At 37.3% G+C, this 25560-nt stretch overlaps 1 long non-coding RNA gene across 1 annotated transcript in view; it reads left to right on the top strand.

The window, feature by feature from the left end:
* Window positions 1-25560, top strand: part of LOC150059682 (uncharacterized) — a 722023-nt gene that overhangs the window by 123021 nt on the left and 573442 nt on the right. The gene's annotated exons all lie outside the window — the stretch shown is intronic.

The following is a 25560-nucleotide window of genomic DNA, read 5'->3' as shown; positions in this document are numbered from 1 at the left end:
GCAATCTTTGAAGATTATTATGTCTAAGGAGCAGTTCCTAGGAAGTCCAGAAGAATAAAGAGACAACGTCAAAGTCACAAGAGGAGCCTGAAAAATCAAGGACACTTACAGCTCTGGCAACAGAAAATGTGATGCGTTGTTCAACTCCTAAATGATTAATATAAAATCTTTATACTTTTTTACATCTTTACCATTATCTCATATCTGGCTTTTAACAGATGAAATGAAAAAAATCACAACAAATTGCTAAAAACCAAGAAAAAGGGTGATAGCCTATTTCATAATGTGTGTACAAACTGCCTCAAAAAAACCCCTGATTTCCTCTACTAGGTTCAAGGCTGTCTTTCTACACTGGCTATAAGGTTTAGTTACCTATCTCAGTGAAAATATATTCAGGCTTTTCAAGATAGTAATCCTGAATTTAATTAGCACATTTTTTTATTAACATGTCATATCCTTGCATCTCTGCTTAAATACCACCTCATCCTCAAGTTCATTGGACATTTTCATTGGACATTTAAAATAGCAACAATTCACATCTTGAACCACCTTCCCTGCTTTGCTTTTCTTATACCTCTTATCTACAATATGATGAACTAAATCCTTGCTGATTGCTTGTTAGTTGTCTACCCTCATCAAAATGTGAGTTTGATGGGGTTACCTGATTCATGCATCATTTCTTGCCAAAATGCTTATACTTATTAAGTGATTTGGAAATGTATGTTGAATAAATCAGTGTGTTTACTTAAATGCTTACATCATACTGTCTAATGGCAGTTAACACTGGTTGACTTCTTACTCCATAGCTATAAATAATGAGTTTGGCATGGGTTTTCGTATATAAGCTTCAAGACAACTAGAAATATGGCTAATATTTTGTTCCCTTTTTAAAATATGAAAAAAGAACTAGGGGATTTAGCAATTTTCCAATGTATTCCAACAGACAAATTGGAATTTTCTTGATCTTATAGAATTTTGGCTAAATATCAGTATTATAAACTATAAATAACAGGAGCCAGCTCAGTGCAGTAAAAAGCCACTATATTATCCAGGTAAGGTGTTTTAGAAAGAAAAATCAAAGAATCTAACTATCCTCAGATTGACATCCATGTTCTAAGAGTTACATTGTCTTTTCAGATAGTCATTAGTCTTTTCAGATAGCCATTATTAATTAGATTAATAGAGCTGTAGCTTTTCTATTTTCCTTTCTTCTTTTGCTGGTCCAAGGACTGTGCCATCCAAGAGAGCAATCCAGAAATGATTACCCCCTCACTTATAACTGCTAAGCTTCAGGAACTCACAGACCCTCCCTATCTCACTGGACCAAGATAAGGTGGGATGTAAGAATTCTCAATACCTCTGAACTTTGGGAGATCATGTTTGAACATTGAGCGAGGCATCTTCCTGTCATGTGAGCAGTATTAGTGATAAACTAATTGCTGGAGCCACCCCTCATGGTAGCGTTTGAAGACACAGACATTATATAGCCAGTTCTCCCAGAAGTTTGCCATGGAAAACTAGGATTCATTTATATTGAAGATTTATTATTAGGATGGACTTCTGAGCCAGCAGAAGGTTAGCAGGTAGAGAAAATGAAATGTATCCTCCAGGTGAAGAATCAGAGTTAAGCACCCTAGAAGTAAATGATGAAGAATATCATCCAGATTAAGAAACCATGCAGTACAGAATTCATACAAGTTCCCCCAAGGAAAGAAACGCAATCAACACACAGTAGCATTTCAGTGTTTGTTCTGAAGCAAGCCTGAACAGCTTATCTGTCAATCGAATCTAAGAGGAAGTAAAACAACTGTGGTAAAGAAGTAAAAGATAAATACAAGGAAGACTTGCACCTTTATTTCTGATCCTTTCTCTCCTTCACTTGGCTACTTCAGATTTCTTTCCTGTCTCATCAAAAGGAAGAAAAACAAACCATCAGGCCCTTCATCAGGGCATGGCTATCTTGTTCACAATCAGCATGAAATTTGAATAGGAAAAGACTGAAACCAGTGCAAGGCTTCAACTGTCTTGTAGTCTGTTTGGGTATATATAAACTTAATTTCAAAAATTATTTCTAACAAAGTTTTTAGAACTCTATAGTGTGATGAAGGAGTTGAGATCAAACAAGTTGTATGAAAAGCCAGGTGTGGTGATAACACACCTCTAATCCCATCATGTTGTTGAAGTCAGGAGTGTGAGTTTAGGGTGAAATAGGGAGTTCCAGGCCAATCTGAGCTGTATAATGAAACCCGGCCTCCACAAAACATGTAATGAGGAGAAATAGTCAAGTTTTGTTCTTCACTCTTGTATCTTACAATATATTGGATAGTATAAGCAAGTTTTAATAATGCTAACACTAATGATAGCTAATAGAAACCTTAGTACATAGAAAATAAATCATTAGAAAATAATATAAAATAGCCCTGTGATCCCTTAAAATAAATTGTGAAATCTGAACTAGAGATTCTAGTTTACTGATTTGGTACCAAAGATCTTGATAAATCAGGCATAAATGAGGTACTTTTGACCCAAACTCTACACTTAATCTTAGCCAAACATTTTGTGTCTGTGCTAATGGCCACTTGTGGAATCTGAAATATACAGCAAAGAATCAATCAAAAGAAGAAATCCTCCCTTATCTCTTTCTTTATATTTTCACATTTTTCATTCATGCTAAACATAGAACTCCCCTATGACCCAGCAATTCCACTACTTGGCATTTACCCAACCATCCAGAAACAAGGGCATACTAAATCCACTAGCACAACAATGTTCATTGCAGCACTGTTCACCATAGCAAAGATATGGAACCAACCTAGATGTCCCTCAGTTGAAGAGTGGATCAACAAGTTGTGGTATTTGTACACAATGGAATTCTATGCTGCTGTCAGAAAGAACGACATTGCCCCATTTGTTAGGAAATGGAAAGACTTAGAAAAAATCATATTAAGTGAAATAAGCCAGACTCAAAGGAACTTAGGCTCAATGGTTTCCCTCATTCGTCATAATCAGTAGAAACCTTGGGCTCTACTAGCAGAGATCTGCAATAGAGGAAAATCTTGATACATAAGGCCATATAGTATGAAGCTAATTGAAAGGACCTCCAGGACATTGAAACAAAAGCCATATAACGAATGATTGTTGTCCTTAATGTACTATGTTGTCTCTCATCTCCTTTGCTGTCCCTTGGTTATCTCATATTGGTATAGTATCTCACTTTGTTATCTGATATATTGAATTTATTTGTATTTGGTTATTTGAAATTTGGTAGGGAAGGGGGGAAAACCAAGTCGGGTGGGAAGTGTGGGAGGGAGGGTAATGGGTACCAAGACATGTGAAAGGGTATCAATGTATGTGAATTAATGCACCTTCTATCTGGCAAATATCATGTAACCCTTTTACTAATTACAAAAAAAAAGGAATGCACTTTACCTGATTTATATAACTTTAACTCCTCTGTACATCAACTTTATTATAATAATAAACAAAGAAAAACAAAAAAAACAAAAAAAGAAAAAAATCCCCTTCATATCCTGCCTACCTGCTATGAGTAATCCTGTTGAGATTATCAAGAATAGTGATCAAGTTGAATTTTCAATAAATAACACTTGATTACTGACTAAACATTTGGGGAGAGGAAACCTGAATCTTTTATGAGAAAATAGGTGCCAGATAAATAAAAAATTTAAATGTGAAGGAAGGGGAAAAAACGAACAGGAAATAAAGAAGAAATTATAAAATACTAAAAGGCAATTTGAGTGAATAACATTATAATCTTAAAATGGGAGTATCTTTCCAAGAAGTATAAGAATTCAGGATAACAAAATGTTGATTAATTTCATTTTGTTACATCATAATGTGACATTAAATTAACTTCTGATACAAATAAAGATGAAAATAGGAAAAAGAATAGAGACCAAGACTTCTTAGATGACAACACAGGAATCCCTATCATCGATTGGGTTGTTTAATTCTGTATAGAAGACACTTAATCATTACAATTAATCTAAGATAGAAGTGTATGATTATCCCCAATTTCCAAATGAGGAAACTGAGGCACTTGTTTTTTACCCCATTGGTAGATAGTAGACAGGACTTGATTCCAATGAGTCTAGTTTCAGTCTATGCTTTTTCTAGTATTTGTGAAAAGATGTCTTAAGTGGCGAAATAGAATTAGTCAAATTTCTTCAAAGGAATCAAGATGAAATTTTTAGAGAATTACTCCCCTCTGTTTCCTTAAGAACCCAGAACTCCTAATGCCAGAGGTGTCAGTTTTGAAAATTTTCCTCCTTCCAAAGTTGATTATAGCATTATTATAAAATTCTCAGTGCTTATCTCTTCTGGGTCTTCAAAATTAGTATGGTGGGCAGGGATTTCTTTAAAGTCAAATTTAGCTGGAGGGAAAATATTAATCATTAAAGGCGGACTGGCCCCAAAGGCTGTTTCTGTTCTTTTATCTTTGCACTTACTTCTTGCAATACAAATACAACAAGATTATAGATTTCTGCATATTTTTCTTTCTAAAAGCCTGGTTATATATTGGTTTATGTGTTTGCTATTACTTTAGTGACACCCCAGCTGAAATGAAAGATAAGTGTTTAGTACTGTTGCATTAATGTACCTACTTGCTGGAGAACCTCAACTCAGTGGCTCCCAATTGAATTCATATCTAGAAGTTGGTCTTGGATGAAGATTTGAAGTTGCTTCAAATCTGGGTTAAGACACTTCTTCGAGGTTTCTTGAGTTTAATGAGTAGTCAGAGTTATAATACACAGATATCAATCTCATTGTAAAATAGAGAAAATTCTGTGAAGATACTCCAGAATTTCTTGAGCAAGAGGTGAGGCTTCTGTTGCAACTCTTCACACTTTGGTTGAGTTCTCTGCCCTATTTGTGCCTTCCTTATTTCTTATTTGTGGTGTATCCCAGGAAAAGCACTCTCTAATATAACATGGAAATCTCTAGCATTTAGAGTCTTCTTCCTGAGGAACCAATCTAAGAGAGCTGGTAACAGATTGCTGCTAGGAAGGGCACTCAAAAATGTGATTTGGAAGCAAGCTCTCCTAACTAAGTGAAAGAAAGACCAGTACTGAAGGTAGTTGGTCACTGGAAATAGGTGGAACACTTAGCCCCTAGCTTGACTCCTAAAACTTTCACCATTGTTGAATTGAGATAACTGTATTGGGGATTACTAGGCCTTGGAAGGTACAGTATCTTACAATGTTGAGAGATGTGGGAGATGATAAGGCTGATAATACCTGATGGTCACTGATGGGACAAATGGTATATTAGAAACAAAGAATCTGAAGGAGACTAATCACCAACATAAGGTTAAATAGTGTCTCCTTGACACTATCCAGTGGCTCCCACTCCCTCCAGGAAAAGAATAGAAAAAGCTAAAGGACAAAAACAAAACTTAACTATTAGGAAGGTTAAGATACTTGTAATCAATTTTCATGCAGAACGGATGTACTGGAGTCAAGAGTGTGCAAGAAAGAGTGGAACCCCAGAGTTGGAATAGAGGCATTTGGAAGATATCTTTTAATACATCAAAGAATTCTGAAGCACCAGTGCCCTCTGAAATCCTGGACTACATAAGTATTTATCATTCATAATGATTATTGCTCTACCCTTGGTTGGGACAAAACAGATTTTGACATAAGGGTAACCAATCATCCACTCAAGACATAGCATACTTTCTCTACCAGTGCTACAAAAATAGTTAGAATATGTTCACAATAAGACAAAGCCAAGAAAGTGCAATTTCTATTAACGAAGTCACTATAAACCCAAGGCACTAAAGAATGTAGGTGACATGTATGAGTAGGAGTTGGGAAAACATATGAGGCCAGCTCTTAAGAATGTTCTAATGAGAGTTACGAAATGCAAGGTTGGGTATGGATATATTTGTCCTCTATATGGGTCACTCTCACATAGGACTTAAATCATTGGTATGAACCTGGGGAAATGGTGCTGTTTCACTGGCAGATTCACTCTAGGATATTGGTGAAAATGAAAATTCACACTAAATAAAGTTGAAATACAAAAATATTTGGCACAAATAAAAGTAAAGAAAATTAAAGGCTAGGAGGGAAAAGACTGGGAGAAAGTGAAGGAGGGGTGACATTATTCAAAAAATTGTACTCAATAGCTGAATAATGTAATCTGTACATCACCTTTATAAAACAAATTAAAACAAAAGAGTGATCAAAAAGAGAAAAGAATTAAAAGAATTAAAAAAAAAGAATTGGCCTATCCCTATATGAAGTCATGATTCACTTCTCATATTCTAGACCTGAGCTACTTCTTAGATCTGGAAACTCTTGCCTAAAGTTGATTACCTTTAGGAAAGGAATCTATGGCAACAATGCAAACTTTTCAGTAATAATTCCTCTATCCCTTCTCCAAATGAAAAAATAACCATGTTCTCAAGTCACTAGATGTTGGAAATGGGGGTGTTTAAACATTTAGAGGATTGATGGAACTGTTGTTCTCCCCCTGAGGGGTGATGTGAGACTCAGGAGATGAAATGTATTCTTGATCCTGGTCTAATTCATAGTGTTTTCACTTAGTTAATGACACACAGCTGGTGTCATTTTCTTAGTCTCTGATTCCCATAGAAGTCTTGGTAGTTGGCCTAATTTCTGAATTTCTTCTTTAATCTGTGAGGTAAGAGGTATTGCGGTATAAAAAAAACAGAGAAGTCCTCAAAACTTCCTTGCAAGAGAATAAGTAAAAAATAGTAATGCACATATGGGTAAATGTCCTAGAAAACATTGAATTATACTGCTTAAATTGAAGACCTACATGTGGTAATTAGCATAATCTTGTGACATTTACAGATTTTGATTAAACCACTTAAAAGCCCCAAACATTGGAAATGGCTTATATGTACATCCCTTGAACCATTTAGATGTGCTGGGTAGTCCTGCCCCTATCCCTCTGTAACTCCTCACCTAGCTCCCAGGCTTCCCATCCAGAGCAATGAATTCATCAACCAGCTGCCAAAAGTGGTGACTGTTAATTGCTTTTACTTGAATACCTTCTCAGTGTGTAACTTGAGTTTGTGGCTTTTTCTTTGTCTAAGGCTATAACTGTAGCATCTGGGTAGCTTGCAACAAATGCTTGGTTAATGCAATTACAGAGGACAAATAGAAGAAGATAGTCTCTGGCCACTGGGGCATCTCTGAAGGAATACCCTCGCTATTCTATCTGTACCATTATTTAACTTTGTTGATGTTCTCCTTTCTAAGACAATGAATAGTACTTCTGAACTTATACTTTAGTGATTTAAAAAAATGTCTCTTGAGATACTGGTGTAAAATTTCATGTAGGTTCCATTTCATTCTCTTCTTCGTGAATTAAGATTGCCAGACCTGGGTAACTGCAGACAACATAGGGTATTTTGCTTTTAGTCATCTACAGTTCCAGTGTTCTCCAATCTATAACCTACAAAGATATAAAGAAAAAATGAAACTTGGAACTGTTTCTTTAAATATGAAGCAACTTCAACAGTTTTACTTTACCAAAGCCACTTATTTCCTGTATCTTGAAGCCTTTGTCTTCAAGAACCACAAAACCTTATCATTAACAAAACCAACAGTCTTAATTCTAATTTTATGTTTCAGTTTAAATTTTACCACCACATTTAATCATCAGCAAAAATAAATCTAAACCTGTGACATGCGAAGACCCTCACACTTTGCTTTGTGTTCATCACTACTGTGTTCCAGTTTTACTGGCTGATACACCAATTACTAAGTCATCATGTACTCATTTATTTTGTGCTCTTCTCTCATAACTCCTTTACTCTTAGTCAATTTCCACCTCTTACATTACCTATGAAAAAGAGCTCATGACCAACAAAGAAGTAAATTTAGTTGTTCGCCCCTAGGTCATTCCAGAAGCTTCTAAACTAGGCAGTCTCTTCCTTTCCATGTGCAGCTTTATCTGATATCGCTCCATAACTTTCAGATCTACTGGCATTTTTTTTAACACTCTTACTCTGTTTTATGCTACTGTAACAAAATGCCTAAGACTGAGTAATCTAGGAAGAACAAGTTCTCACACAGGGAAATCTAAGATGTCTGTACCTTAACACCTGAAAGAACTGAGAGAAAAAGAAACCAAAAGCTACATAATTTTCTCCTTTATAATAAATCTCCATCGTAGTAGCTCTAAAGCATTTTCATGAGGGCAGCCCCTTCACTGCCCAATTACACCTCAAAAGTCCTACCTCCTTATACTGTCACAATGCCCATCAACTGTTTTTTTGCCAGTCCTGGGCTTGAGCTCAGGGGCTGGGCACTGTCCTTGGACTTTCTCAAGGCTAGTGCTCTACCACTTAAGCCACAGCATCACTTCTGATCTTTATTCTGTGTATGTGGTACTGAGGAATCAAATCAATTCTAGAGTGCATACTAGACAAGTACTCTACCACTAGGCTAAACTCCCAACTCCCTGTTGCCCTTCCTAATTGACAAGAGTCCAGCTTTGTATAGAAAACTAAAGCTATCCGATTGAGATATTTCCAGTAGGAAAAGTCCAGAGTGAAGCCATCAGAACGTCATACACATCAGGAATTGCCTGGGCTTATGTGGTTAACTGACAAGAGAACTAGCAACTGTTGGCTTATCTTCCACTTGCTTAGCTCCTTCCACTTGCCCTCTACCCAACCCTGTTCAGTTTTCTTACACAGGGGAAAACTGCCTTCTGCTTTGCTCTTCCTTCTAAGCCTTTGAAAAGCCCCTTCAATCTGTTGGTAGGAATTCTGAGCAATGCTTTCTCCAGACTTCTAGATCTAATTGGAAATTTTCTATAAAAGGCAAGATAGTATTTTAAGCTTTGCTGTTGAAGTGTGCAAAGCATCCCATAGATAACAAAATTTGCATCTCTGATGTTTACTTGTTGCATACTCTTATTTTTCTTTAGATTTCCCTCCCCACATGCATACCAATATGCAACCACTTAAAAAATTAAAAACCACTTTTGGCTTGTAAGAAGAACAAACAGGTGGCAGGCTGGTTTGGGCCCATAGGAAGTTGTTTGCCAACCCTTGCCTTAAACTCTGAGAAACAAGATGGGTGGAAGTAGCACTGGCATAGCAACAATGCTATCCCTAAGCAACAAAACCACGATGATTTGTTTAGTACCTTCATGAGGTCACAGATGTGAGTTTAAGGAGAGGCAGTAAAGAGCAGATGTACATGTCAGAGGAAAGTCTCAACCACCCACCTGAACTTTGCTTGTGATTTCTTGAGCTGCTCACTTTTAACCCTCAAGAAACTGTTTACATTTTCTCTGAAGTACATAATCAACTTTATAAAGTCTTGGGTCAGATAACCCTCAGCTTTTGATGAAGGCTTTGTTCTTATGATTTCTTGGTGTCTTTCTTTTCTTGGTCTCTTTCTTTTAACCAAGGACAAGGACAAGTAGCTAATAAATGCAGTGCTATAAATGGGGGAAATAATTGACAAAAAGGGAAGCCATCTTTCTCCAAATACCCACAGCATAGTGTCACTGTGGTTGGTAACATTCTCTATCTTCTTTGCTAGCAAATATTTCAAGTACCTACTATTCTGTCTGCTATGTCACAGGCCTGAGTGGCTGTTCGCCTTATGCAGAAGCCTGGATTTGTTGCTATAGACAGTCTTGCTTTAAATGCTTTTTGGAATAGGTAACCTTACATGTTACCCAATAGACAGACCAGAGCAATAGACGTAGATGTGGTCATTGCTGCCTCTCCATTTCAATGACATTTATCATGAAGACCTATTCCTTCTGTGAGGTGTGCAAAGTAAGGCAAGTTGTCAATCATTTGAGAAGGAACAGACTGACATTTTCACACTGAGTAACAACCTTGATAGAATTTTTACATAGATTCCCTTTTTTCTTGGTCATGTGTTTGTCTTTCTGAGGGTCTTGTTTTAGCTTTTACCACAGGATATGGCATACCTGGCATGCCCAAATGTGACATCGTTTTGGATATTACAACTCACAACTACCCTCTAGACCCAGAAGCAGCCACTCAACATACCTCTTGGAATCAAGGAGACAAGTAGCTTACATCAGAATGCATATCTAAGCATTGCCTTTTTATTAAAGAAAAAAATCTTTTGTAATGTCAGACAATGCCTATTTATCATTCTGATTTGAACTTCCTAGTTCATTGGGGACACATGAGAAAACATGGACCAGATAAGAGTTCACACAGAGCACTGTGACGATCAGTGCTTTAGTCAAGAGTCTAAAAGGATTAAGGTCAGACAAGACCACCTTAAAGGACAGCAAGGTGGACTGTTGAAACTTTGGGCAAAGGTGAGGTATTGTAAGTGATCATCACTGATGAAAAAGAACTCAGAAGAAAGCATTTGCGAGATCAGCAGGTCCATGTCACATGCCAGAGGCAGATACATTTTAGTAAAGTATCAGCCATTGCTCATCTCAAATTATAAAGGGTCCATTCTCCCTAGTGGAGTCACAGGCTCACCACACCTATGAGCTCTTCTTCCCCCCAATACAATTGGATGGACTGTTGCTTGAGGGCTGCTTCTGGAATCAATCGCAGTTGAGAATTAGTCAGGAAAGAGCATAATGAAACTGATAGTAACAAGGTTAAGGAACAAATAGGCATTGGTAAAGTACCCAAAAAGTGGCAGAAGCTGAAAGCTATTATCATCTGTAGATCCAAAGATAAAAGCGTGAAGTGTTATTGAGTGTAGAAAGCTATGGGCCGATAGATAAAGCTATGAGTTAACAGACTACCTTAAAGGACATTGGTAGGAAAGCTGCCATTATGAAACTATGGATCAGTCAAGGTAATGTATCTTTTTCTTCTCTTCCTGACAGTTGGTTCTTTGTTGGTGCTATCTGTGATTCAGATCATACTATCATAAGATCTCAGTCTGTTGTGACATATATCCAGGACACAAAGGGCAAAAAATATTCCATAACAGGCAAATTATACTCATTCATTAACAAGAGAACCATTTGGACAAAAAAGGCTAGATCTCTGTAATTAAATCTCATATAGTACTTTTAAAAACGGAATGAGCTTTTCAATGTAAATGAATCTCAAAAATGTTAAAAACAAACAACAGAAAGCGGCAGTAACATACCCACAGAAAACATTTATAGAGTATTTAAAATTGAGTAAGAGTGATATATTATGACTACATAAATATGCAAGGCTAAGATGTTCTAACAGTACGCACTAAGATTGCAGGGCTGAATACATCACTGTTATGGGCTGAGTGTATGAATAATTACACTGAGTGTATTATCTCTTGTTTTGTGTCATGGGTTGGAATGTGGGCTCCAAAAAGCTAGTCTAAATCCTAATCTCTAGTACATTAGAATGTGAACTTATTTGGAAACAGAGGCAGTGAAGGTCTTGTTAGTTATATGGCAACGAAGAGTTATCATATGGGAATGAATCCTATAGTCCATAGGGCCAATATCATTGGAGGAGAAGAGACACTGAGGAACCAGCATGTGAATACAGAGGCTGAAGTTGGAGTGATGCAACTGAGAAATGGAATAACAAAAATGGTGGAAAAACCACCAGATTAAAGGAAGAGGCAAGGAAGTATTCTCCCATAAAGGTTTCAAAGAGAACATAGCTTTGTCAGCACCTGGATTTGACTTCTCACTTCCAGAGTGAAGACAATGAATTTCTGTTGGTTTAGGTCATTAAGTCTGTTCTACTTTGTGATCACAGCCCCAAGAATCTAATACAACCTCAGGACTGACCTGAGGTGTATGGTATTCTTCTAGAGTATCACACTCCATTAGGTAGAGGTGGGTGATTCCTCTACTCTGTGATGGATCCGGTCTCACATGTGCAGAGGTGGGAAAGCTTGGACACTCTCTCCCTCCTCATCCCCAGACCACAAAGCTGCAGGCCCAATTCACTGCTCAAACTTTCCATTTTCAGTTTAGGAATGCCTCTTTGTTTCTGATGTATGAGATTTCTCCTTCTTGTTTTCACAGTAGGCTCTGTGTTTATAAAATATGTTTATATGTTGTATCATTTATGAGTTTGGACTGGAAAGGAGGATTCTGTTTATATTCAATCAGTGATATTGAACTGGATGTGTGCCATCACCTCCTCAGACCCAGATTTATTTTTTGTTTCTCATGGTCTTGAGTCAAATTACTTAGTAAAGAGCTCATTGAATCCGTGAATACTATAAATGAAGTGCCAAAGTACTTAGGGGAATGAGCTACCTAGTGTACTCAAAGGATAAGCCTGGAAATGTCCCAGGAGCAGATGCCTTGGGTTTCATTTATTTGTTTGGGTTTTTTTTTAAGAAACAGAGACACTGATGTAGTGAGAAAGTCACAGGAAGAGAAAGAAGCTTGCATTTTAGGCCTGGCTTAAATTCTATCTAGTAAACATGTGCTGAAATCTAACATGTGCACTGCAATAAATACATAGAGCTCCAGATTATGCAGTGTGAGGGAGAGATGATGAATAATATATCCAAACTCTTGGCTCAGCTTGTGAAGCCCTGCATGCTGTGATATTCCTCCTGACCCCAGGTTGTGCCACTGTTTCATTCCCCCTCATTTTTTTTTATTCTGTGTGCACATTCAGCTTCTGCACAGTTTAGGGTCTTCTCCATTACTCTCTTCCATTACCTTGGTCCCTTGGTGGGATATCACTTTCCTATAGTCACTCTGCATTATCTATGGTGTGTTCTTGTTCTATATATTTGCAGTATGAATTTTGTTGGTATTTCTTTCCTGTCTTCTCTATCTGGTTTAATACACTTGGCATAATTTTAGACAAACACAAGATTTTGATTTGAACTCTGTTGCATATTCTCTTTTGTCTGGATGTAATTACTGCAGCAGTAAGAAAAAGAATATGCTGTGAAATGTACCTTTTCTATTTGAAAAAGAAGTTTAATGATGTCAACAATGGTATTACATAATGGCAATTACAACATCCAGGAGATCCAGGCAGAAGCATCATGAGTTTTAGGCCAGCCTAAGCGATGTAGCAAAACCCTGGCTTGAAAGCAAAGAAAAAGTATAGAAATAAATGGGAAAACAAAACAAAAGAAGAGAGTCTATAGATGAAGATGAGGTGGTTGAAGTATTTTATATTTGTATAGTAGCATCTAGAAGGTCACATATGTTGACAAGGGGACATGCCAGAAATGTGTTTGTGGCCAGGTGCCAGTGGCTCATGCCTATAATCCTAGCTACTGAGGAGGCTGAGATCTGAGGACTGAATTTTCAAATCAGCCAGGCCAGTGAAGTCTAAGAGACTCTGATCCCCAATTAACCATGAAAAAGCCAAAAGCAGATCTGTGGTTCAAGTGGTAGAGTGCTAGCCTTGAGTTAAAAAGCTCAGCGTTAGCACTCAGGTCTTGAGTTTAAGCCCTCTGACCAATAAAAATGAAAGAAAGAAAGGAGAGCAGGAAGAAAGGAAGGAAGGAAGGAGAAAGGGGAGGCTAGAGAGAGGAAAAGAGAGGTAGGAGAGAGGGAGGGAGGAGTGAAAGGAAGAGTGATGGGGGAAATAGGGAGAAAGAAAAAAAGAAAGGAAGGAAGAAATGAAGGAAGGGAGTGAGTATGTGAACATAAACACGTATAATTCTTCCCAAATTTTGCTGGTTAGACAGGCAGAGAGACAACTGAATCAAAGAGTAAAAGTAAGACAGGTTTTCCTCAATACCATGGACAAGAAAACAATCAGAAGTTTCTGCCTTTCATCCGTGACACTAGCTTTATTAATCTTGGAGTCTTATTTCCCAAAGGATGCAAGAACAGTATCTTGAGCTGAAGTTGTGTCTGCCACTCCGATGGCCTTCTGGCCTCCAAGAACTTAAACTATAGGCTGGGGAGTGTGGTGTACTATTGTGTTTCTGTAGCCACTGGGTGATTAATCCTAATGGTCAAAATGAATAGGACTGCTGGAATAATTGTTTAGAAGCTGAGGGATTTTTTTTTTTTGGAAGAAAAGATTGGTCCACATAGACATTGTAAATGTCATCTTAATTGGAAAGTGTCTCTTTTTTGTTTGTTTAATGAGAATCTTGAACTGAGATCATCATGAACATATGAAGATGGAGGCACAGATCGGAAGGAATGGTGAGAAGCATGTTATGAATCCCTACAAGCTTCAAAGGGGAATTGGCCTTGTCATCCCTTGATTTTGGACTTCTGGCTTCCAGAAATATAAAAGGATAAATTTCTGTTTTTCAGTCCTACCATGTTCCTCACAATTTGCTATAGTTCTCTTGAGAATCTCTTGTTATCTCTTAATATCTCTTAGTATTAATTATTTTGGTTAGGTAATGGAAGTCAATGGGAAATTAAATTAAAACAACACAATAAAAGTAACACTACGCTAGTTGTAGACCTTGTAATAATTAAAATTTCTTTTACCCCACCCAAAGGAGCTGGTTGGGGGCTGTGAGGCATAGCATAGGGCTGTACTCTGTGAAAAGGAAGCCAGAAATCTTAACCATATTGGAAAGCCACACATATTTTCTTCCTTGCTGGTCATATATATTTTTGGCAGCCACAAGGGCTATTAAGGCCCTATAAGATTTGGAAGCAACCATTTTCTTTTCATGTAATCATTTTCTTACCCAGGCGCAGGGACTCCCGCCTGTAATCCTAGCTCTTCAGGAGGCTGAGATGTGAGGATCAAGGTTCAAAGTTAGCCCGGGCACTAAAATATTGTAAGACTCTGTTTCTAATTAGCCACTAGAGAACTGGAAGTGGCACTATGGCTCAAGGGTAGGATGGTAGCCTTGAGCTGAAGAGCTCAGGGATAGAGCCCAGGCCCCAGAGTTCAAGCCCCATAACAGAACAACAAACAAACAAACAAAAAGGCAAAAACAAAAAAACTCACATTTTCTTTTTATTAAAATACTTTTTTTTTGTCAGTCGTGGGACTTGACCTCTGGGTCTGGGCTCTGTTCCTGAGCTTTTCAGCTCAAGGCTACTGCCCTACCCTTGAGCCACAGCACCACTTCCTTATTAAAAAGACTTTTAAGCAACCATTTTCTTTTTATTGTAAAGGGGATGTGTAGAGGAGTTACGGTTACATAAGTCAGGCAATGAGTACATTTCTTTTTGAACAGTGTCACTCTTTCCCTCATTTTCCCCAGATTTTTCTTCCCCTCTCCCCTCCTCATATAGTTTCATTTCCAACATAGTGTATAGTGAGTATCACTGCCGAATTAGTTTACCCTGTCACACTATTTTTTTGCTACCTCTTCCCCTCTCCAAATCAGATAAACTTACATACAAGACAAAGTACACAGAAATAGAGACAGCAACAAAAGGGGGAAGAAAAACAAAAAAAGAAGCACAAACAGTACAATAAAAAGCTGTTTTCCATTTCTTGGAGTTTATCTCAATAAGCATCATTTTATATGATCCAAATGGAGCAACCATTTTTTCATATATTTTTATTGTAATTAATAGAAGGGTTACATTATATTTACCAGATGGAAGGTGCATTACTTCACATTGATACCCTTTCTCATGTCTTGGTCCCCATTTCCCTCCCCCCACCTATGCCCCTCATCTTGTTTACCCCCTTCCATATCCAATTTCAAATTACCAAATGAGCATATATACAATACATCAGATAACCAGGTGAAATACTGTAACAATATGAGATAACCAAGGGACAGCAAAAGAGATGAGAGATAACATAGTACATTAAGGACAACAATCACTCATTATATGGCTTTTGTTTCTATATCCTAGAGGTCGTTTCATTTAGCATCATACTATGAGGCCATATGTATCTAGGGTTTTGTTCTATTGTAAAGCTCTGCTAGGAGAGCCCAAGGCTTCTACTGATTATGGAGGGAAACCATTGATCCTATATTCCTTTGAGTCTGGCTTATTTCACTTAATATGATTTTTTTAAGTCTCTCCATTTCCTTATTTTTTTTTTTTTTGCCAGTCCTGGGCTTGAGCTCAGGGCTTGAGCCCTGTCCTTGGACTTTCTCAAGGCTAGCACTCTACCACTTGAGCCTCAGCACCATTTCTGGCTTTTGTCTATGTATGTGGTACCAAGGAATCGAACCCGGGTCTTCGTGCATGCTAGGCAAGCACTTTAACCACTAGGCCAAACTCCCGGCCTCTCCATTTCCTTATAAATGGGGCGATGTCATTCTTTCTGACAGCAGCATAGAATTCCATTGTGTACAAATACCACATCTTGTTGATCCACTCATCAACTGAGGGGCATCTGGGTTGGTTCCATATCTTTGCTATGGTAAGTTGTGCCGCAATAAAAATCATTGTGCTAGTGGATTTAGTATGTCCTTGTTTCTGGATGATTGGCTCAATGCCAAGTAGTGGAATGAAGCAACCATTTTTTAAAGGCACTTATTAGAGCAGCTGGGAGTTCACTTCATAAGCCAGCACAACAATCTCCTTCTCCATCTTATATTTCAAGGAAATCTGATCTCTAGTTTTTGTTTTTCAATAGTAAAGTAAAATATCACTACCAGGATGTCTCACAGATACACTCACCAATATTATCCAGACTTGTTTCTTTATGTTTACATTTGTGTGTCTATACATGTATGTAGTCCTACCCAGCTTTGTCATGTATGGTGTTTGATGAATCCATCATCATAACCAAATGGTTCTGGAACTGCACAGACCCCTGTGTTTCTGTTCAAAACCACTTCTTCTCCATTCCCTCTCAGTTTTAGTTTCTGGTAATTGCTTCTTTGTTCTTCATTTCTAAATATGTATAATTTTAAAAAATGTTACACACATGGAATTATACAGAATGTATCAGTTAGCATTGCCTTTTTTTTTAAACTCAGCTTGATTTCCTGGGGATTCATCCAAGTTGCTGCCTCTATAAACAGATTATTGCTTTTCATCATTAGTGATGTTTTATAGTATAGATGCATCAATTTCCTTAGCCATTCACCTCTGGATTGTTTCCAGTATTGGGATTCTATGAATAAAGTTGCAATAAACACTCATATACAAATGCCTATGTGATCAAATATGTGCTCAGAAAGTAAGATATTACCCTGCATATCTTGCCACTAGCCTAATGGGTCCAGAATGTGGTACCTTTGTTGTCACGAGCCCTGAAAGAAAATTACCTTCATCTTTAAGGTTTTAGTTGTCTGGACCTTGCCATTCCTTTGCTCTTTCCCATCCTTCCCTCACAGAATGAGAATGTGTGTCTTATGCTTGTCCTTGTTTTAGAAACAAAAGCAATTTTCTTCAGAATGAATTGTATCATAAATCTTATCCACAGTTGGTCTGGATGATATTTAGATGAGACTCTGGATTTCTTTTTTCTTTTTGCCAGTCCTGAGGCTTGAATTCAGGGCCTGAACACTGTGCTTGGGCTTTCTCAAGGATAGAACTCTACCACTTGAGCCACAGCACTATTTCCAGCTTTTTCTGTGTATGTGGTATTGAGGAAGAGAACCCAGGTTTTTGTGCATGCTAGGCAAGCACTCTACCACTAGGCCAAACTCTTGGCACCAAAACTGGATTTTAAACTTTTATTTGACAGTGGAAGAAAACTCAATCTTTTGAAGCTATTGAGACAGATGGAGATATTTTTCATGTAGAAATCTTAATCCTCAAGCTTATAATAGGAAATGAGGATACTGCAGGATCTTTCAGTCATTTTAATGGTCCCCACATAAGACTGGTGCCCACAGGAAACAAATCCCGTAGAGATCTCTATCCTGTATTGTCATCATCACTGATCTACGAGTCAAAAAACCACCATTTTGGTGATCTGGAAAACCAAGGTCAATGCATGGAAGAAAATGGTGAGAATTTTCTGTTGTTTCACAAGCACCCTGGTTTGTACCATTATGTTATAGCAGCCAAATGGAATGAATTTCATTTTCTTGGGATTAATATGCTGGGGTGTACATCTGAATTGTGTGTTATTGCATGTTAAGAGTGTTCCCTAGTATTTTCCAGAGTGACTTTAACATTTTATATTCTCTCTCACCTGCAATGCATAAAAGGTCCAGTTTGTCCACAGCATGAATTTAATGATTATGAGTACTTTATTCTGATTATGTTAATAGTTGGTGGTTTTCACAAATTGACCATTTTTCCTCTTTTTTTAAAATAGTTAATAGTTTTTCTAATATTCCTTATTATCTTTACAGCAGCTGTAAGATCTGCAGAGAGGTTCTGTTTCTTATTCCCAAGTTATATGTTTTATGTTTTCTTGTTTTTGTTTCTATAGTTAAAGGAATATAAATTTTATTGATTTTTTTTTTTTTTTGCCAGTCCTGGGCTTGAGCTCAGGGCCTGAGCACTGTCCTTGGACTTTCTCAAGGCTAGATCTCTACCACTTGAGCCTCAGTAACACTTCCAGCTTTTTTTTCTATATATGTGGTATCGAGGAATCGAACCCGGGTCTTTGTGCATGCTAGGCAAGCACTCTACCACTAGGCCAAACTCCCGGCCCCTTGATTTTCTTTTGTAATTAGTTTCAATGATCTTTTAATTCTATTTCTGTTTCCATTGTTTTCTGCTCTTATTTCCTTTTTAATTTTTGGTTTGTTCTTTTTTTTTCTTTTCCTTTTTTGTTAACATAAGGTCTTTGATAGTTTGAGACTTTGTTTTACATTTTACTTAGATGCAAGTTTTGATTCTATTCTGTAGTCACAGATTTGCTTCGTCACATATTTAGACATGTTGTATTTTGATTTTATTTGCTATTTTCTATTTTTAAACTTCATCAACTTTTGCTTCAGGTTTGTTTCTATATTTGTTGTGTGCATATTGAAAATCATTCTATCTTCCTCATAGATTTTTTATCATTATGTAACACATTCTATAGCCATGGTAAATTATTTGCTCAGAAATGTAACTGCATGTATTTTTATTTGAATGTTTTCATAGCATACATATTTCAATCTGGCCATTTCATTAAATATGGAGTCAATTTATTATATATAATATACAGCATGATCATTTTGTTGGCTTCCAACCTATATCTCTTATTAGCATATATTGATCATTTATAGCAATAATTAGAATTATCACTTAAATATGCCATTTACTTGTTATGTCTTTTTCTCTTATTCTTCAGTATCTAGTTCATTATTTTCTCATGCATTATGCAATGTTTGAGAAATCCATCTTGATTAGCTTCTAGTGTCACACTCTGATATAATTTTCATAGTGACTTCTCTGGGTATTACAATGAGCTCACATAAAATCTTGTTATTCTTGAGCTTAGTATGGAAAACTTACCTCCATATAGGTAACTTTACCACTTTAAAATATTATTTTACAAGCTTTTCCTTCCTAATGCTTGGAAAATTCCCTCTTTCATGATTTCATTTCTGTTTGAAAAACAACCCTTAGCTAATCTTCTAGGCGTCTCTAGCATCACAGGTAATAGAGATCGATAGCCCACGAAGATGAAAATATCAACCATCTGGACTTTTATAGATAGCTGCATGCCTTTTTTGGTTTTAACTTTTTGATGTTATTAATAAAGGCATGATATTTTTATCTGTAATATTCCTCTCGTATTCTATTATTCATAGGTAAAGCCAGTTCTCTGATTTCTTATAGGTATGTAGATTTTTTCCTTCTTACTGACCACACTTGATCTCAGTTGGTAAAGAACTTGACATTGGAAGATAAGTAATTAACAATTTTTTTCATGCCAAGAATATAATAGGAAGGTGAAAAGAAATCAATTTCAGTCTGCTGACTGTGCTCCAGGTAATTAGATTTATGAAGGTGGAAGGCAGGTTCCCATTGTGGGCTGGAAGAGCCCACACTGCTTCACACCTGCCATGGAAGTCAGCAGGTACTATCACAATCTGGAAATGCAGGACCCACAGATGCTATTCTGCACTTGAGACTCAAATGGTTTATGCCATCCCATGGCTCAAGAAGAAATGCTTTGCTATTTTTATCATGGATTTGCAATATTGTTGCTTCCAGAATTATCCTCTTCCAGTCATCATTTTGGGGGTGCTGACTGGGAGAAATTTTTTAGTTACTTTCCGAAGTGTGTTTTTCTGATCCAATTCAAATACTAGAGAGCAAATAAGACAACGACTTTTTTTCTATTTTTGATTTTTTTTCTTATCTCAAGAATCATCTACCCAGCATTAAATAAATGTGTGAGAAAATAAAGCACAAAGAATAAAACTATTAAAAACCAATTATGATAGCTATTTTTAAATTATTAAAACTGATCTTTAAAAATGCTTATCTAAAAGATCACATCACATTTTTTTCCACATAGACGTCACAAACCAGGAGGCGGGAACTCTTAAAAATCAATACCAGATGTGATCTTCAGATGGCTTTTGATTGTCCTGCAGAGTTGGAACCAGAGATTTGTTTTTGTTTTGTGTATATTTTTAACTACAGTGGTTGCCAATATTTAAACATTCAAAAGAAATGAAGTATATTGATTTAAGTAATGAGAAACAAATGGATCCACACTGTCACACAGAGATGCTACGTGGGAGGTGTGTGTGCTCTTCGCTGGGCATTGGTATACTTTAGTGTCATGTGGGAGCTGGCTTCAGTGTCAAATAGTAGTTACCATCGCTCCTGCCTCTATGGAAGTTGAAAATCCAACATGAATCTGAAGGACACATGGTCTATTTAAAATAGAGCACTGTTTGTGTACTTGCCTACACATTTTAAAGAATTTTTGACAACCTTTATTTTCATTGGAAATGAAGATGTTTACAGTAATATTAGCTTTATCTATTTATTCAAATATTTACCATTTCTACTCCCTAGATTTCCAGGATATGTTTTTAGAAGAATTGGTAGTAAAAATGCACCAGAATTATAATTTTGATGAATATGCAAATATCCAACTCCTCAGTTCACTGAGATAATTGGGAATACTTGTCCCTTTTTCCACATCCATTCAAGGTGATAATGTATGCATGGAAAATAATGGCAGTGCATAATAGAACACACAACAGGTTGCAAAATGGTCACAGAAAGTCACAAAGACAGAAGACAGCAGGTCCAGGGAGTGTTCAATGTTGTGTCATTTTCGGTATTTCATATATGCAGATAGTGGTATGTAGAAATTTTCTCATTTTCAGTGAGTAAGGACAAAGCCACAGAAAGAATTATGGGTACAAAAGCTAGGAAGTAGCCCATTTATCTCCCTTACAGCTGGATATCTCCACTGGCAAATTGGAGGAGTATTTTGTTCAACTTTTTAATTTTAATTTTTTATTATTAAGGTGATATACAAATGGGTTGCCATTTCATAAGTCAGCATTGAGTGAGTACATCTCCTTTTGTCACTCTTGCTTCACTGTTTCCTTGAGGGAGTATCTTTATTTTTTCCATATATTTTTATTATAATTAATAGAAGGGTTACATGATATTTGCCAGATAGAAGATGCATTAATTCACATACATTGATACCCTTTCACATGTCTTGATCCTTTAAAAGATGAAAATTAGTCCTATGAGAGAAACCACTAGCTACAGATATTTCGGGGGTTATAGAATTGGAGTTATATTAAAAAAAATCCATGGTCTAATTTCCTCACTCAAACTTACCTGCTGGAGCACATCCATTAGTTTTCTTTGCTTTTCTCAATAAATAATAATGGATGCCACTACAATTGCACTCTGTTTTCTGTTTGATGTTTATCTCCAAGACCACATAACACAGACTTTGCTTGTCTGTACATTCTAGTTTCTAGGTTAGTAAAGAAGTCTCTGGTGACTCTGCTTAAATATTCTTGTTCTTGTATCTTCATAGATGGCCTGGAAATTCTGAGGGTCATTTTTTGTCTATTTGGATTTCTTTTTTCTTGTTACATTTTTAGAACTGAATCAAGATTAATGAAACCTAAAATAAAGTCAGTATGTTCAGAATACCACTACATCAGAATAAATCAGCATTTGATTTTTTGTATTACATTTTAGTAATTGTAGTTCATTTTCTACAACTAGCAAGTACATTGACAGGTTTTATCTGTCATAAAATCTCTCCCTGCTTCCTTCCCAGGACAGATTTTAACATTAAAAGAAGAGCTTTCAGAAAATCTATAGGGATCTATGTTTGTTTCAGTGGTTTAGAAACCCATCCATTAATTTCTTCTAGGATTTGATAACAACAGTGCTTCTGTGGGATTGGTTATCTTCCAGGTGAGTACTTCAATTCACTCTGGAAGAAGCTAGAAGTTCAGAAGTGTTATACATCTATCACATTTCCATTGATTTTTTTGGAAAATTTATATTCCAGAAGTTACTTATAGCTTATGTAAGATAGATCCCAAGAGAAAGCTTTTCCTTTTAGTTTCAGAGAGGTAATATTCTACTCTGTAGACTGCCTAGCTAGGCCAGCATAGGGAATTCATTCAGATAATATCACTCCCACTTCTACTCAGTAAGTTGCAGGGGTATTTTATGGAAGTGTGCAAGTAGAAGTAACCAAGAGAAGCACAGACAATTGTCTTTTATATTTACATAAAGTAGTGTCATATCATAGAATATCATATTGAGCCTGCTTATTATATAATTCTCCAAGGAATCAATGAGGATTGAAGTTTCTGCCTATAGTAATATTTTTTGGTAGACATTACCTATTACTTTTAATTATGTGACAAAAAGTTCATTTCATGCTAGTCTGTTAAGAAAAACGAATGCCAGCCAAAGCTCACAGAAATTAAATACAAATGGACAAATATCACTCCCTTATGAAATTAAATACAAATGGACAAATATCACTCCCTTATGAAATTAAGGCCAATCTCAAAAGTGATCTTTTAACTTAATAGATTGTCTTATTTTTAGTCGAGCTATAAACAATACTCTCCCTGACTTTTAATGATTACTGGAGTCTGGTATGTTTCTTAGATGCTAGGTTCTCTGTAAATGCATATTCCCAGCATGTCCCTAGTGTAAATATACAGGAAAGGGATCTTGAAGTCTGACTTGTGACAACCCTTATGGGACAACTGATAGGCATGGAGAACTGTGAAAGGCGAGGCAACTCTTTGGAACTCTGCCAAGATTCCTTGCCCTCTAGAGAGTTAGGTCTACTCAATGAGTTCCTCAAGGTATAAAGTAAAAGTATTTAGTTTTCCTGTTGTGTGTGTTTGTGTGTCGTGTTTGTGTTACTAGGTTACTAGGTAATCTAAAATTGATTTGAAATTGCTATGTAGCCCAGGCTGGCTCAGAAATCTCAGTCCTCGGAATCCAGTGTCCTCGAATGCTGGCGTTTCAGGTGTACCTAACCCTATCCAGCTCAAATGTGAGTTCTTAGAAAAAGTTAGACCTCTCATGTTGGTTGTCTCCTGTTAAACTGTTTTCTGTAGTGCCCAAATGAAGCAGGCATGAGATGTTTGTCTTTTTTTTTTTGCCTGGGCTTGAGCTCAGGGCCTGAGCACTGTCCTTAGACTTTCTCAAGGATAGATCTCTACCACTTGAGCCTCAGCACCATTTCAGGCTTTTTTTTTTCTTTGCATGTGGTATCGAGGAATCGAACTGGGTTTTCGTGCATGCTAGGCAAGCACTCTACCACTAGGCCAAACTCCCAGCCCCTGTTTATCCTTTTTGAAAAATAGTTTATTTTTCTGATGTTACTGGGAGTTGAACTCAGCGCTTGTGCTTGGTAGGTAGGCACTCTATTAGTAGAGCCACACACCTAGCCTGATTGTCTTTTTTTTTTTCTTTTTTCCTGTTTGTAATGGTAGTGGAGCCTTAACTCAGAGCCTCGTATTCTCATTTAGATTTTTCATTCCAGTCTGGCACTCTACCACTTTCTGCTTTTCCTGCTCAATTGTGGATAAGAATCTCTTGGATGTTTCTGCCTGGGCTGGCTTCAAATTAAGAGTCTTAAGCCACAGGCTCCTGAGTATCTAGGATTACAAGTGTGTGCTACCAGTACCTGTCTTGATTTTTTGATGTATGCAGAAAGAACTGTGTGGACAGCTATATTCACGATGACTTTGGTGGAGTGTCATATATTCACATGAGTCGGAATGACATTATTGCCATTCAGCAAGTAAAAGCCTCTGAAGCCCTGATAGAATCTTGCCACATAAAGGTAGATTGGATGGGGCTGAGAGTTTGGCCTAGTGGTAGAGTGCTTGCCTAGCATGCAGGAAGACCTGGGTTCGATTCCTTGGTACCACATACATAGAAAAAAAAAAACCTGAAGTGGTGCTGAGGCTCAAGTGGTACAGCTCTAGCCTTGAGAAAGTCCAAGGACAGTGCTCAGGCCCTGAACTCAAGCCTAGGCCTGGCAAAAAAAAGGTAGATTGGATGAGTTTGTGATAAAGGCTGAATGCCTTTATCAAGGCTTGGTTTGTTTCTACTAACACTCAAGTTGGAAGGGGAAGCCTTGTGGATGGTTTTGGGTGACAGGGTGAAACGCCCATGAGGAGGTCAATTGTGGGAACGGGATAGCTCTCCGCAGGGCCCTTCTCTCCTTTACATGCAAGTACTGCCTTTCCACTCTCCACTAGGAAAAGCAGCGGAAGGCCCTCCCCACAAGTCTAGAGCAGATGTTGATTCAAAGGTCTTAGATTTTTCTAGTCTCTAGACCAGAGCCAAAGTAATTCTTTGCTTTCCACAACAATCTGTCATAGTAAAAACAAAAAAATTGGGTTACAGGCAGCCTCCATCTTTGTTAAACGTTTCCATCTTTATTTGAAAAGTTTTCCTAGGAGAAGCGTCCTTACTGAGGGATGTCTCTAGTGCTCTCCTCTTGTCCGTGGCAAAGGAGAGCCTGAGAATGTTCGTAATGTTAATGCTTCATAAGAAAACCAAATAATAACCAATAATAAGAAATGAAGTTGAGGTCAAGAGTTTGGCCTAGTGATAGAGTGCTTGCTTAGCATGCATGAAGACCCAGGTTCAATTCCTTGGTACCACATACATAGAAAAAAGCTGGACATGGTGCTGTGGCTCAAGTGGTTGAGCTCTAGCCTTAAGAAAGCCCAAGGACAGTGCTCATGGCCTGGACTGGTAAAGAAGAAAGAAAAAAGAGAAAAAAAGAATGAAGTGACTGCTTTTGCAAGATTGTATACACAGAGGCAATGGATGGAAGAGCTAAGTCAGCCTCAGATGTGAATCTCCTTATTCTGGCATATATATACATATATATATATATACATATATTATCAAGGTTGTTACAAAGAAGTACAGAAATGTGCTATTTAAATGGATAATGTCATGGTTCATATCATAGAATACCTCCCCCATCTCCTGTGCTCAGGTTCTTTGGGAGGTGATGGGATCATGAGGTCTCTAGCCCAATGTATGGATGAATCACCTCCATTCATATATTTGTAGCTCAACAGGTTAAAGAGGAGGGACTTTTTTTAAAAAATAATAACAGCTGCCACATGCTCATCCTCGATGTAGGCCTGAGTCCACAGCCCCAACTCACCCTGGACTGAAATTTTGAAATAGTGTGCCAAACTAAACTTTTCCTACTTTTAAGGTATTTTGTCATAGTGCACATGTGGAGTGAACCAATATAGATATTCAGATATGTAGTAGAAAGGAAGAGGAAAGAAAGAGAGAGCAAGAGAGGAAGGAGGTAAGGAAGGGAGGAAGGGA

This window comes from Megascapheus bottae, chromosome 8 (assembly GCF_031878675.1).
Source record: "Megascapheus bottae isolate mThoBot1 chromosome 8, mThoBot2.hap1, whole genome shotgun sequence".
NCBI lineage: Eukaryota > Metazoa > Chordata > Mammalia > Rodentia > Geomyidae > Megascapheus > Megascapheus bottae.
Note: the sequence above shows the minus strand (reverse complement) of the source record. Positions and strands in the feature narration are given on the sequence as shown.